This window comes from Anser anser (genome assembly GCF_964211835.1).
Source record: "Anser anser genome assembly, chromosome: 8".
NCBI lineage: Eukaryota > Metazoa > Chordata > Aves > Anseriformes > Anatidae > Anser > Anser anser.
The window spans coordinates 26,567,091-26,580,738 of NC_139728.1; the positions used below are offsets into that span (position 1 = coordinate 26,567,091).

The 13,648-nt window shown below is 45.2% G+C and overlaps 1 protein-coding gene across 2 annotated transcripts in view; it reads right to left on the reverse strand.

Annotated features, from left to right (window-relative positions):
* Positions 1–13,648, reverse strand: part of LRP8 (LDL receptor related protein 8) — a 173,059-nt gene that overhangs the window by 93,119 nt on the left and 66,292 nt on the right. The gene's annotated exons all lie outside the window — the stretch shown is intronic.

Consider the following 13,648-nt stretch of genomic DNA (forward strand, 5'->3'; position numbering starts at 1 on the left):
TAGGTCACAGCTCTAGTCAGGGCAAACCATCATAGCTTCACAAGAATCAGAGCTGTTCCCATTCACTGCCGCTGAGGATCCAGTCCTTTAACCGTGTGCAAGTTCAAGAACGAGTTTTAAGACAAAGCACTATTTCTTCAGGTTTATTTCTGCAGAAGCTTTCAAAGAGTCATCACTAAAGCTTCCAATACCATCACCAACCAGCACAGGTCATGCAAAAGCAGCATGGTAACTTTGCCAGCCCACTGGTAATAACAGCATGCATTACGTGCTGTTACCAGCTTTATCTGCAGAATCGCCCACAAGTCAGCCGCTGGACAAGTCACACCAGGGCAGGTTTACCTCGGAAGCCCACTTCATATCCAGTAATCTGAGTGTCTCCCACATCTCACGGGGTGTTAATTCTCCTTCAACAGCATTACGTTGAGCTCCTGTCTCCCTGAGGCACATAACCTGCCTGGCCACCTCTCCCTGCTGGGTCGGGGGTCTCCTGTTTCATTGGAGGTATCAGCTCCTGAGCTGGCTGAGAAAGGACAATCCCAAGCAAAATCCCTTCAGCTTTAGTACCGAAGAACAAGGAAATAAGGGAGCTTCAGTCTAGATGCCACAGTGCCTCCCAGCACCAAAAATTGCTTTTGAGAACTAGACGTATTTTAGGACACGAACCAGGTACCCAGTGGAGCCCTGAATGCCACTCAAGAGAAAGGTTTAGGTGAGAAATGAAATGAGAGGCACATTTATGGAGATGAAATGGATCAACTCCACTGTGGCATGTGCAGTTCTACAAATCTCAATTTATCTGTGCTCCCTTAGAGCAGCCCTGTGTTCATACCCACGTAAAGAAATCCCATCAGGCATGCAGCCCTGATGCCAGGAAAAAATATTTTCTTAAATATGCAGCACTATCTATTATTCACTTCAAAGCCTTTCCTAATATGCTATAAGGTTCTGGAAATTATTCTTTAAACTATTTAATTCATTAAATGGTTGGAATACTTTCCATTCCTTGCTTATACAAAGAGTTCATCCAGTGGTTTTGCTTTAATGATTATTTGTATAAGGTATTAAGCTGGCTAGTAGTAGACAGTGTAGAGAGAAAAAAATATATATATTGACTAAATTTATATTAGTTAAACAAGGTTTCTGCACCAAACATGGAAACATAACGCAATTCTGCCTCCTTTTACCACCACTTTGATGGATGGTGATGTTAGCTAATAGGGATATTACGGAGGAGGAAGAGCCGTGCATTAGCACAACACAGCAGTGCAAAAAGGCTTCAAAACCAGCCGCACTGCTGAATCTGGAAGCAAGGAGGAAGAGCTGATCTTAGTGAGATGGAAAAGGCATTACAGGTTATAAGAAGAAACAATCGAGCTGGGGATTCGAAGTAAGGATAATGACCATGGGCTTCTTCTCCCAGGCTGCTGCCTGTGCATGGAAAGGCTCAAAACTAGCAGTGTTCGCATCATCTCTAAAGCCCTCCGTAATACCAGTATAAGAACTCCTTTAAATCACTCTGATCGTGCAGGGATTAGGACAGAACTCAGCTTTAAGCAAGCTCTCCTCCTCTGCTACACCCCCTCAGCACCCCCATGTGCCTGGGTCATTCAGTCCCTGCGTCCTGTCCCGCACCAGCAGGACCACAGCTCTGGGACAGCGATGACCCTCACCGCACGTGTACATGCACGTACTTGCATGTGCTTGTACGAAAAAAAAACACAAAAAGAACACACTGATTTTTTTCTTTGCTGGGACACAGCCACTGGAGACATTTCTGTTTGGGTAGCACCAAGACTAAAGAAGAATTGATGCAAACATGCCAACCCTTTTCAGTTTTAATCCTTTTCCTAACTGTTTTTTCTAATCTACAGTGTCATTTTGCACCTAAGTGAACCCTAGCAATGTCATGGAGTTTTTGTTGCAGAAAATGTTAGTCTGAATCATGGAATTTGAAAGTGCTAAGGATCAAAAGCTAGAGAACTGTGCTACTGACTCAGAGCCCAGAAAATGGTTCCCAAGACTTCAGGAAGCCCAGGAGGACCTTGACAGTGTAATACGAACAAGGATGCTTTCCAGATTATCCGAAGGAAAACTGCTAGAAGCCAGAAGTATGGAGACCCTGAGTCTTTGGCTGAACAAATCCAATGTCTGAGATGTCTTCTCATCCCATGAGGAAAGCAGGAGGAAAAAATCTTACTCTCTAGGAAATGAGAGCTGGAAACTGTGATATGAATTATGCCGTTTTACCATCTCAAATGTGTCTTTCAAGGGCCCTTCACATTGTCACTGCCCTGAGACAGGGACCATCACTTCTGTGCCCTGCGTATCCACAGTGAATAGTAATCAGGGCCAACCAGCCTCCCCCATCAGCTATATGCATATATCCCAGGCCCAAAGTCGCATTTTCTTATCAGAGTCTATTTTCCTTCAGGCTAAATCCTTCGCCATCTTTTCTCTGGCTCTCGCCATATGTAAATGTCAAAGGGTCACATACAAAACAGGGAGATGGAAAGGAATGAGGACAAAAACATCTAACCAGGGCAGTGCTGCCTGCACTGCCCTAGACCAGAGGTGTTTTCCTCCTTGCATCTTTCAGCATAACAAGAGAAGCACTGTGCAAATGCATGGACACGAGAAAGGAGCTCCTGAGATGCAAAAGGATTTTAATGACTGGCTTTCACTGGGACTATGATTTGCTTGCAGCACCCATCTTCTTTGGAATAACGTTGCACCTTTTCCCTGGCACAAAGAAGGAAGATCTGGATTCACTGAAACTCCCCAAGTACAGACTGATTGCTTCTAAATCTTTGAATTGGAAGAGAACAATTTTCTAGCGGCTATCCAGGTACATGAAAGAGCAGAGTTAAGCTTCCACACTCGTATATATCCCTCTCCCTAAAAAGATCTTGTAGGACCCCCATACACCATTTGGGTATTTGGATTTCTATACTCAATCACCATCTGTTTTCATAAATGGCACGCACACAGAGCCCAGAAGTTTCATTTAGCAGTCACTGAAGAGTTTTCAGGACTAGTTCAAAGAGTACCGAAGAAGACCAGGGCTGCTGCTGCTGCTTGTGCTGGATCCCAGCAGTGTTCACTGCTGATACCCAGCATACTCCATGAGGCCCAACTCCCCAGTTTCAAAACTATTTTGGGCAAGAGGATGACTCGACTCCTTTATGGCGATGGCAGCCAGGACTCGTGGGAAGCTCCTGCCCTGTTGCTGCACCAAATCTTCCTCTTGGCCTTTACAGGACCTCTCAGGAACAAAATGTACCAGATACAGCAGCAGTCCTGAGGTACTAAGATTTACCGTGGGTGCTTAAGGCTCCCTTCCTGACATTTAAGCCAACGTTTTATTTCACATTTGTTGCAGCGTAGGCGTACGCACGCTAGGAGTCCTCCCGCAGCGCTGACACATGGATTTGCAGTACCACAATGACACACTTCTGTCCTTGAATCCTCCAAGCCTCCCAAGCGAGCAACAAACACGGCAGGGGGAGCAACGAGGAAACCTGCAGGCTCCCCAGGCCCTCCCGTGAATCCCCAGTGTGGAAAAGCAGCAGCCCTCCCAAGCAGGGGGACGGGGGGTGGCCACCTCTGCCAGCTGCCCGGGATGGCCTCGCTTCCCTGCAGCCAGCTCTGAACAACGTGACCAGGCTTTTCAAAGAGGATCCACGAGCTTAAGAGCAAGTTGGGCTGGGAGCAGCTGTAGGGAAGAATGGGAAGAGGGCTCTTTCTCAGGGAGATGAACCTCCTGCACAGGAAGGACAGAGTGCCCGGAGTGCCAGTGACGCGGTCTTTGCCAAAGTCCCCAAAAGAAGCAATACAAAGCTGTAAATAAGTCTGCCAGTTCCACTAGCGCAAACCAACTGCAAAGCTAACGCTGGATTACAAAGAATTGCTTTGCTGTTTGTGTTAGGCAGCCCTCTCCAACAACACAGAAACAAGCTCCCTACTTACACATCAAGTATTCAGAGCACCTGACGATTATCAGCACAGACAACAGCAGTCAAAATAAAACCCAAGAATAATTAAGAGAGCAGCTCTGGTTACAAATCCTGCACCTCCCCCCGAAATGCTGTGGTTTCTACATAGAGAAACAAGTGTTCTGGTTCTGGCATGTATCAAGCAACCAGGAAAAATAAGAATAATCAGAGCATGGAAATCACAAAGCAAGTTAAACAAAAGCAAACAATTTTCCCCATCCTGACACAAGAGGAAATATTTAGAAGTTTAATTAGTACTGACCACCATACATTACGCTTCATATTTCCCAAGGGCCTTGACATTTTAGTTGCTGCAAGAACATAGATTTTGGTTCTTGCAGAAGTAACTGTTGTTAAAACCTAAACCCGAGTTTGAAACACAAAGACTGCCTGCACAGCATTAAAACAAGGGCTGGAACTGTCAGGCCGGGCTCAGAGGAAGTGCACAAACATACCAAGTGATGGACCGTGGAGGCTTTTGCAAATGTTACCTCGTCTCCTTACACCTGCAGCTGGGACCAGCAACCAGAGCAGGAACTGCACCTACTCCAGGGCAGCCACTGACCTGTGTTTCTCCACCTGCCTTTACAAAGGCACCTCTGCGATACAGCTGGTCAGTCCTGACCAATACAACCTTAAAGTCTCCTGCAAACCCCAAGCACAAATATTCCTTCAAGTCTTCTTCCATTAGTGTCTCCCCCAGGGTAAACTCATGGCCCCGCAGGCTGCGGCGCAGCGTGGCTGCTGTACGGGCAGGCAAGGCACACAAACTCCTTCATCTGGTTTCGGAGAGGAAATTCCCAAAGGATTTCCTCTGGATTGCAGATGAAACCGTGTCACTCCATGGACCGTCTGCAGCATCCCAGTTCTTTGGGAAAGTTTTCTCAAAGACTGAATGTACTGGGTCATGTTGTAACTCACCCCAAGCAAGTCATTGCCTCGTCTGTGCCCTCCCTGACACTGCCATCCTCCTCTGTTCGGACATGAAGAATGCTTTCAGTTGCTGCTCTCTGTTTTCATGTAAATAAAAAGAGGGTTTAATCTGCTGAAGGTAAATTCCCATCACATCAATTTACATTTGCATCATTGTTACTTTCTTAGTCCTTCACTTCCTCATTTGCTTTGTGTTCTTAGACTCCAAGGTCCTCACGACAAAGACCCTGAAGTCTCTTTGCTACAGAACCAAGATAGTAGTGCCCAATCCCACGGAGCGAGCAGAGCCACAGGGACATCCAGGGGAACTTTTGGATGCCACGCAGCAATCCACTATCACTGGGGGTCCGGACACAGTCGTTACTGCTGTCAATCTTCAAGATCCAGAGATCAAGAAGAGCTCTATCATTCCACTCCACGAGCTCAGGGCCCCCACAAGTGATGACTACCACCTGTGTTTGCCTGCAGTTATCACAGGGTTACACCACATGAATCAGGGATCACTGGAAAGGTTCACTGACTTCAGAGCCTGTGTCAATATATGCCAGGTGAGAATTTGACCCTTCCTTTGCCTGAAACTGGAAAATGAAAAGACAAAAGGAGAGAGCTTCTGCCCCTATGCCTGAGAGACTTACGGTACACCTTGGCTCCACTGATATTTCCAGCTGGTCAACTGAGCTGAATTTGGGCTTAAAAGTATCTACCCCTCCCCTCACTACTGAAAGCCAGTATTTTTCTCAGTTAGCATAGAAAAAGGAACAAGTTATAAACACGTCTGCCTGCACAGTACCAGTGACAGCCATAGGCCCGCATGCATTTAGTTAACTCAATACAGAAAGCGTCAGGCAAATACTGTACAAAGTTCAAACCCAGGCCAAACACAGACCTGAAACAGGTGAACCAAATCTGCATGGAGGTGATACCTGCTTTGAAAACTGGAACGTTTTCTGAACGAAGTCTGTTAGTGTAAATCCACCTTGCACATTAGCAGTTGGACTCAAACCCCTCATTTTTTAGAATGAACAGTTTATCATTTATAAAAACCATTTAGAGCAGAAGGTAGTTTTATAGGTGCTTTTATTACAGTGTAATGAAAATATAAAAGCATTTTTTTAAGCCATCTTAGCATACTGATGCCTTGCGATGATGCACTAAAAGAATTAAAAGGCAATAGCACACTTGTGTCAAAATCTAATACAGACATCTGCACGTACTGAGGGCTGTTATATTTAAGTGGTCTTCACAACAAGAGCCAAGCCTTCTGTACACACAGCACAAGCCTTGTTTACACGGCTGCTCGGAGCAGCATGATTAACTTGACCCGGCTTGGTAACAGAGCAGCACTCTTTTGCCCGAAGAGCAAGATACAACATAATTATTCTCTCAGGAGAAGGCGAAAGGCAAGCCTCCGAGCCGACCTTCTCAGACGCTCACGTACAATCGCGTCTTAGCGTTTAATTAGTCTGATCTGACCTGAAAACATTTGCTACCACAGCAGCTCTGCGAAGGAATGCACAGCACAAACCCAACATGGCAGCGATTCAAAACCAGCCCAACCTACCACCGTGAAACATTTGGAATTAAAAATAAAATATGTAATTGGCACTTCCAATGGACTTGGAGTCAGGACGCGCTGTCCATCTCTGACCAGGATCAGCAGCACCGAGCAGAAGACTCTGAACTACCTCTGGGTCCCACCGACTGTAGTGGAGCTCATTAAAAATGCATCCAAGAAACAATTTTCTCATGCTGCAAGTCAAGTTTTATTTAAACAAACCCAGAGCCAGACAAGTAAGACACTACGGGGAACCAGGCAGCACACGTAGCTCACAATCTCCCAGGCTTTGTGCAGGGCAGCGATCGCTCAGCCCTGGGCTGGGCTTTCCATGGGAATACAAAGAGCTTTCCACTTCCCCACAAATCCTTAATTCCTCCGTCTGTGAGAAAGCTGTGGGGAGCTTAAGTGATTGGCACTCGAAGCCAAATGCAAGTTGTTAAACAGAAGGAAAACAAAGGTTTCCAATACTCAGTTTTCTGTCCTAGTTCATACTTTGATTCCAGAGCCGTCAGCAGACAGGGCAGAGGAGCGCTAGCTTGTGCTCAAAGTCCAGTTATGGAGCACATGAACCTACAGGGACACATCCTATCCACGATTCATTTTCTCTTAAAGTTCCCCAACTCCTCAGACTTTCTCCGTCTGCCGACTGCACTCACCTCCTAAGAGGGGCCCCCGAGCACTTATCCTGCATGCTCAAGGACCCGGTCTCAGCTGAGGCTGCTCCTTCACCCCCTCGGTTTGCTCCCCACCGAGAGCTTTCTTTCCGCAGCTTGTTCTGGAGGTGGTGTTGTGGTCCTCCTGCAGTCTGAGCTCTGCTGGTCACTGCCCAGCGCGTGAATAGGGTGGGAAACGGAGCAGGGAGGTGGGGAAGGAGCACAAAGGCTCCTGTGGGGAAGAAGAATCATCAGCCTGGTTCTCCTTGCAGGTGTTCAGGCTTCCACCACAGCCTGGACATCCACAACAAACTCGTCTTCACTTCCAGCTCCCTGCAACTTCTTTTCTCAGTCAGTCAGCAACTTCCCCCACATCGTGCTGTTCACCTGCAGTCTTGTGCCTCATTTTTTGGCCGATATCTTTTTCTGGTTTATCCTGCCCAAACAGCACCTCACATGGCATATTCCTTCCTCTCTATGCAGCATCAGCCCCAGCCACTGGAGGATCCTTTTCTCTGCCCGTGAATAAATGCACCTTCCCTTTTGGTTAGCTACCTCCACCCAAGAAGTGGTACAAATGGCAAGAGAAATGACCAGCACTTGGGCACATCAGCCCTCTCTGTGCATCCCTGCCCCAACATGTTCACACTCCTCTCACACTGGAGAAAAGGTGCAAGTTAGTCCCTTGCTGCAGCCTATTTTCAGAGCTGTCTCCATCTCCCTTCCCCTCACACTGTCACTTGTGCTTCACAGGAGCTGCTCGTAGCAGTAAGGAGCCACATTACTGCTGTCAGATCCTTCCTGGAAAATGCTATTTTCTACAACACCAAAGAAAAAAAAACCAAAAACAACGACAACAAACAAATACAGCCAAGTTTGTAATGTGTAACTCTTCCTAGCGGTTATTACACCGACATCAGCACAGCAGCATCCCCTCACGCTTCCCCATGAATGAGCTGTAACCCCTCTGGCAGAAATGGTCTTTTTGTTCTGCATTAACATTACAGAAAACACAACCCAGTCCCAACCACACTAATTCTAAAAACCCAAATGACATAAGTTATGTTAGAAGAGCCAGGCTACTCCTTATGTCTCCCAAGCAGTTTGCTGGCCCATCTACCGACCCATTCCTAATGCCATCCCCATAATTACAAGTAACATCTTTTTCACTGGCTAAAACAAATGATTTTCAGCCCTACAACGTTTGCACCTGACACGAGTTTGAAAAGCTTCCAGAAATAGCAGATAAACCTGGGACTGGCTGAAGTCCTACCAAGCAGGGCACAAAACCCCAGGTGAGTTTCCTTCTGCTTTTACTTTTGCATCCTCATTTCGGTATGACAATCCCCAGAGATGTCTATTCATATGCAATGTGAGGTCTCCTTTCCCTTCTCCGTGCCAAAAATAATGCACTGCCATCTGTTCACAGCTAACAGACATGAACAGCTTCCACAATGATCTTGTGTAAGAGCTGGTATACTCACGCCACTCTCTGCCCAACACAAACACACACCGAGACAAAACCGACGCAAACACAACAATGCCAGCCCCTTATCGATACACAGCCAGCCCCCTCCTCGTGTCACCGGCCAAACGAAGAGAATTCATACAAACGCTGCTTCCCAAGAGCTCTGCTGAACCAGACAAGGCAGAGATCTGTCTTGCTCTATTATTTATAATAGCCCAAATCTCTCTCTTGCAACCAGCTAATGCAAAGACAGTGACAGAAAGTGAATATGAATGGAAAAGCTTCATAAACTTACAAGAAATAATGCTAAAAACCCAACAACAACAACACCACCCACAACTTTCCAAGAAACCAGAACTTGGCACTTCAAAGTCAAGCCAGCAGAAAAGAAACGTGTGGCTGTCAAGGCAGTGGCAAAGCAGCTGCTGCCACGTGCACGGCAATTCTCTACCTGCAAATCCTGCTGAAGAGCAAAACTCACGATGGAAGGAATCGCATCCAGCAATGAAGGCCGTCTCCACTTGTCAAAGGAAGGAAATAAATCCTTTCAAAGACAATATAAGCAAACGAGGGGATAAAACGAACAGAACAAGACTAAAGGGACATCCAAACATACTTGTTACGTTGCACTTCATGATTTTGCATGTATAATTGAGAGCTATCGGAGCTGCACAGTCGTTATCATCAAATGGTCATCATTAGCTCAAACCACATCTCGAAGCTCCTTGGCTCAGAGGGAAGAAAAGGAAGATCAAGTACAAATACTGTTGTGCTGCTGGCATCGAACAAATGCTGAAACACAAGTTGTGTATAAAAAGAATTTCTCTGGGTGCATGCACTGCTGCCTCATGTGGTAAAGGAAATAAGGAGAACTCTGCCTAGAGTTTGCAGTGCCTATTGATTTGAAGGCCCATACCAGTTACTGACAGTTGTTTTGAAATGACTTGTGCAAAAGCATATTCTTCAGCATGGGCATAAACCTGTATTAATAGGACAACAAATCGATTTTTTTTCTAGGATGTATAAGTATAGTGTAATTCCCATGTACAATAATACGACTATCCCAAAAGACTTCTGGCGATCATTTAGGTTGGAAAAGACCTTCAAGTAGAAAACAATCTACCCCTCCACCCTGAACTTTTTAAAAGACAGAACAGGGATAGCTCTGATACTATCCCCCAGAAACAGGAGGACGCTTGTAATTCCTGTAAGGCTGGCAGCCGGCCTCTGCAGGCTTCCACTCCAGAGAGGCTCCAAGTTTGACTTCAAGGAGCGATCTGACATTCGTTTGTGAAAGCGCTATAGGAAGAGAGATGGTGTTTCATGTTACCAACCTCATGCATGCTTCTTACAGCTCTGGCTGTGGTTGTGCAGGTAGGCACCCCAATCTGTTTTCAGCACTTGAGTCAGTGCTCCTATTCCAGAAATTTCCCAAACACAGCCTGAAAAGAGAAAGAACATCACCTTTTCAGCTGGTACCACGTGGAAGACAGGTTGGCAGGAGAGGCAGACAAGCGCTCCTGAAGAGCCACTGTTACTTACTACATTTCTTCTCCTTATCTTTACGTCATTGTTCAAAACAATTCTATCCAGGTGCCTAAAAGCCAGGTGCCTGCCTTACTTTGCACGCTGGGATTTCAAAGTTCTTTCTAGTGCTTCCCATCCCAGAGAATCACGAGTGAACACCAACCAGTTTTGAAAAAATTCACAGGCAAAAAATATTCGTGATAGCACTTGCTGTTTTTAAACCACCTTCTGAGAATTTTTATAGGATCAGCTAACTCACATGGAAGACCCACTGTACGGTTCTCAACTGTTATTACACCGAAGTGAAAGGAGGCTCTTTTCCAGGTAAAACCAATAAATTCATACCCCTGATGATGCAAATCACATCGCTCCCATTTATTCAGCCCTCTCACGGTTTTACATTAAGATATTCACGACTCCATCACCATTTTAGCATAACAAGTACAACTACGAGCAGGAAGACCACATCTTTTTGTGAGGCTGATGGAGGGGAGATTTCCACTTAATCCTGCGTACATGGAAGCAGAAATTAGCTCTTTTGCTCCACTAAAATAGAGCCTCAAAATACTCAAATTCTATTTCTTTTTTCCTTAGCTCTTCCTGCTGTTGCAAAATTAACCAGACGTATGTCACTGGAATAGAAAGATGAGCCTCATATGTAATAAGTTTTATTGAGTTCTCAGAACCGTATCACCCGTCCACCAGCCTTTTTAATTTGCCACATGAACGGTTCAGTGTAACACCAGCTCTCGGACTGTTTGGATAGGCTGGAGTTCACGCTGAGTGCTTTCCTGAACCAAACACAAGTATTCTCCAATGCATGTACAGATTAGAGAAAGCTGCTCTTTTCACAGCAGTATTTAGATCACTTTTTAATCGCTTTAGAAGCAGATGGCTAATCTACATCTGGCTATTTTCTTGCAAACTTTACCTGCTTCTTGTTTCACCATGCTAAATGCAAAAGGAAGATCTCCATGGCTGATGTGCTATAGCTGGAGAAAACAAGTACCTTCAACATTGGTAACCGAGACTGATTACTGGGCACTTCACAGCACAACCTTGTAAAACTACACTCTATGTGAATGCAGAGTACTCGGGGCTGAGGGCCACATCTCGTACGTGGTGAACTCCCAACAAAAAGGCAACTGCCAAGGAGTTAAACTCAGCCAGAAGGAAAACAGAGCAAGTCCCAGAACCCCACGGAGTCTGACAGAAGTGAGCCCTTGCGAAAGCCTTCGGGTCTCTCAGCGTTTTCCTGTTCCCTGTTTATATGAATCAATACTGCATAATAGGACAAATTCCTGCTTAGCGCTCCGTGCATCTCAGAGGTCTTGGGGAGAAATGGTGCAGCCCACGGTGGTACAAGGGGACAACAACTAGTGGCAGCTCTGACAAGCTGAGGTATTTCTGGAAGGCGACAAATCCCACGACTTGCACGTACATTGTGTTATTAAGAAAAGCCCAGCATCCTCAGACTCTGGTGACATTTGAAATCCTTGTCTGGTTTCAATGCCTTTGCTTAGATTTGCTTTCCTATTACCCCCAAATCATAACCAAACGCTGAATTTGAAAAAGAGCACGTACGCAGTCACCCTGCCCTTCCCACCATCGCTACAGTCATTCCACTCAAAGTACCCACAGAATTCAAGAAGTAGCTGCTATTTAAAACCTAGGTACGAGTCTCTTTGTGTGAGGAGGTTCCTGATCTCCCCCATCCCTACCACCTTCAGTGTCACCAAAAATTCTCACCATTTTTCTGTCTAAAGGGTTTTACAAGTTTATACAAAGCCCATATTAATATCTCAGTATAAAACACAGGAGAGGAATCACTTGACTGGACACTTGTAATCTTGATTTTGCAGTATTTTAATTATGCCTAGGGAGGAAATTATTCAAGCTCGATCAATATAAGCCACATTTAACTCAAATTAAGGAGATGTACACAAATTTTTATAACAATTAGCTACAGTGATTTAATAGAAATTGATGAAACCTCAGCACACACATAAGCCTGAATTGGAATACCTGTGTACCAAATGGAATACTTATCTGGAAAGGGGGATAAATGTAGTAATATTAATCCTAAACAGATGACAGAATTGTAATTGGTTTTGTGGAGGAAAGAAAATGACAATTTATTTCAACTTACATTGAACAAACACATCAGGATAAAATATTGACAAAGCTGATGATTCTGTTCCCCCATGCCGAATGCCAACTGGCATCCAGATCAAAATGCTAGTTTTAAAAACAAACCAAAATAAGAATAAAGAAAGCAACCATTTGAAAGATTACATTGTGCATAACTGGATCACAAGCAAATTACTTTCCTCTGTAGGAATATGTAAGGAGAAAACTATTATATTAAGGGAAGTAACCACCTACATTTTCAAAATACACATATATGAATGTATTTCTACCTATACAAGTACTGACTTCCATTTTGTGGCAAAGAACCTCATGAAGCGAGTTCAAGAGTGAAATCTGGACAGTTCCCTACTGCTGTGTCCCACAGAGCCCAGCACAATACTTGAGGTGCCACAGTGCCATGCTTTTTTTGCCATTCGGTGTCATTCCATAGTAGCAGAACTCTCATTAACAAGTTGAAGGCTATCGCCCCCACTACCCTTCCAGCTGGCAGGTTAAGAAAACCTATAAAAGGAGGACAGGGCAGCCTTCAAACAACCCACAGGGCTGCAGCCGTCTCAGAGACAGCCCAGCATCTACATCTGCTTTGCACTCCCACCACTGCCCACAACCCACAGGCTTCTACGAACATCGTCCTGCCTTAAAAATGTTCAATGCAGAGACTACGAGGCTCAGCAAGAAGCAGGCGGGATCGAGGAGCATGCAGTGAGCCCTCTCCCAAAAGCCAGAGGGCCACGCGCACCCAAATGTGTGAATTTTGGCCACGCTGCCCTCCAGTGCTGTTCTGGCTGCTCTGTTAGCGAGATCGGCATCCTGCAAGAGCTGTCCTAACGTGAGCTGAATGCATCGCACGGCTCTTGCTCGCAGGTTCCCCCGAAGCAAGGATATCCATTGTACATAGCTTCAGAACACACACAATTACTGTTCTCAAAGAACACCAAGTTTATAAAAATCACACAGTCAACGCAAGCTGTCAAGCGAGATTTCCTGAACAACCTTAATTGAGCTCCCCTGTGTATCTGCAGAATTATATGGACTTAATATTCCTGGACCACTTTCTTTCCCTAACAGCTGTGTCTCATTTACAGAACAGGGAGTTACTGAGTATTTCCCTTCATTTTAATTCCATACCTGGTATTTGATCCTCAGCAAACACTATCCAATCTCTCCACTGAATGCAAAGCTGCCAATTCACTTGTGACATTTTATAGTGCTCTCCCAACAGTCTCTAACTTGTTTTAACTAAAAATCTGTACATATTAAAGAAACAAAAACTTGAAAAACACATACAGTACACACAGAAAAGGTCAGGCCAGAAGGTCACAGTTTGGTAAATGTTAAAACACTGGAAAGTTTGTCTTAAAAT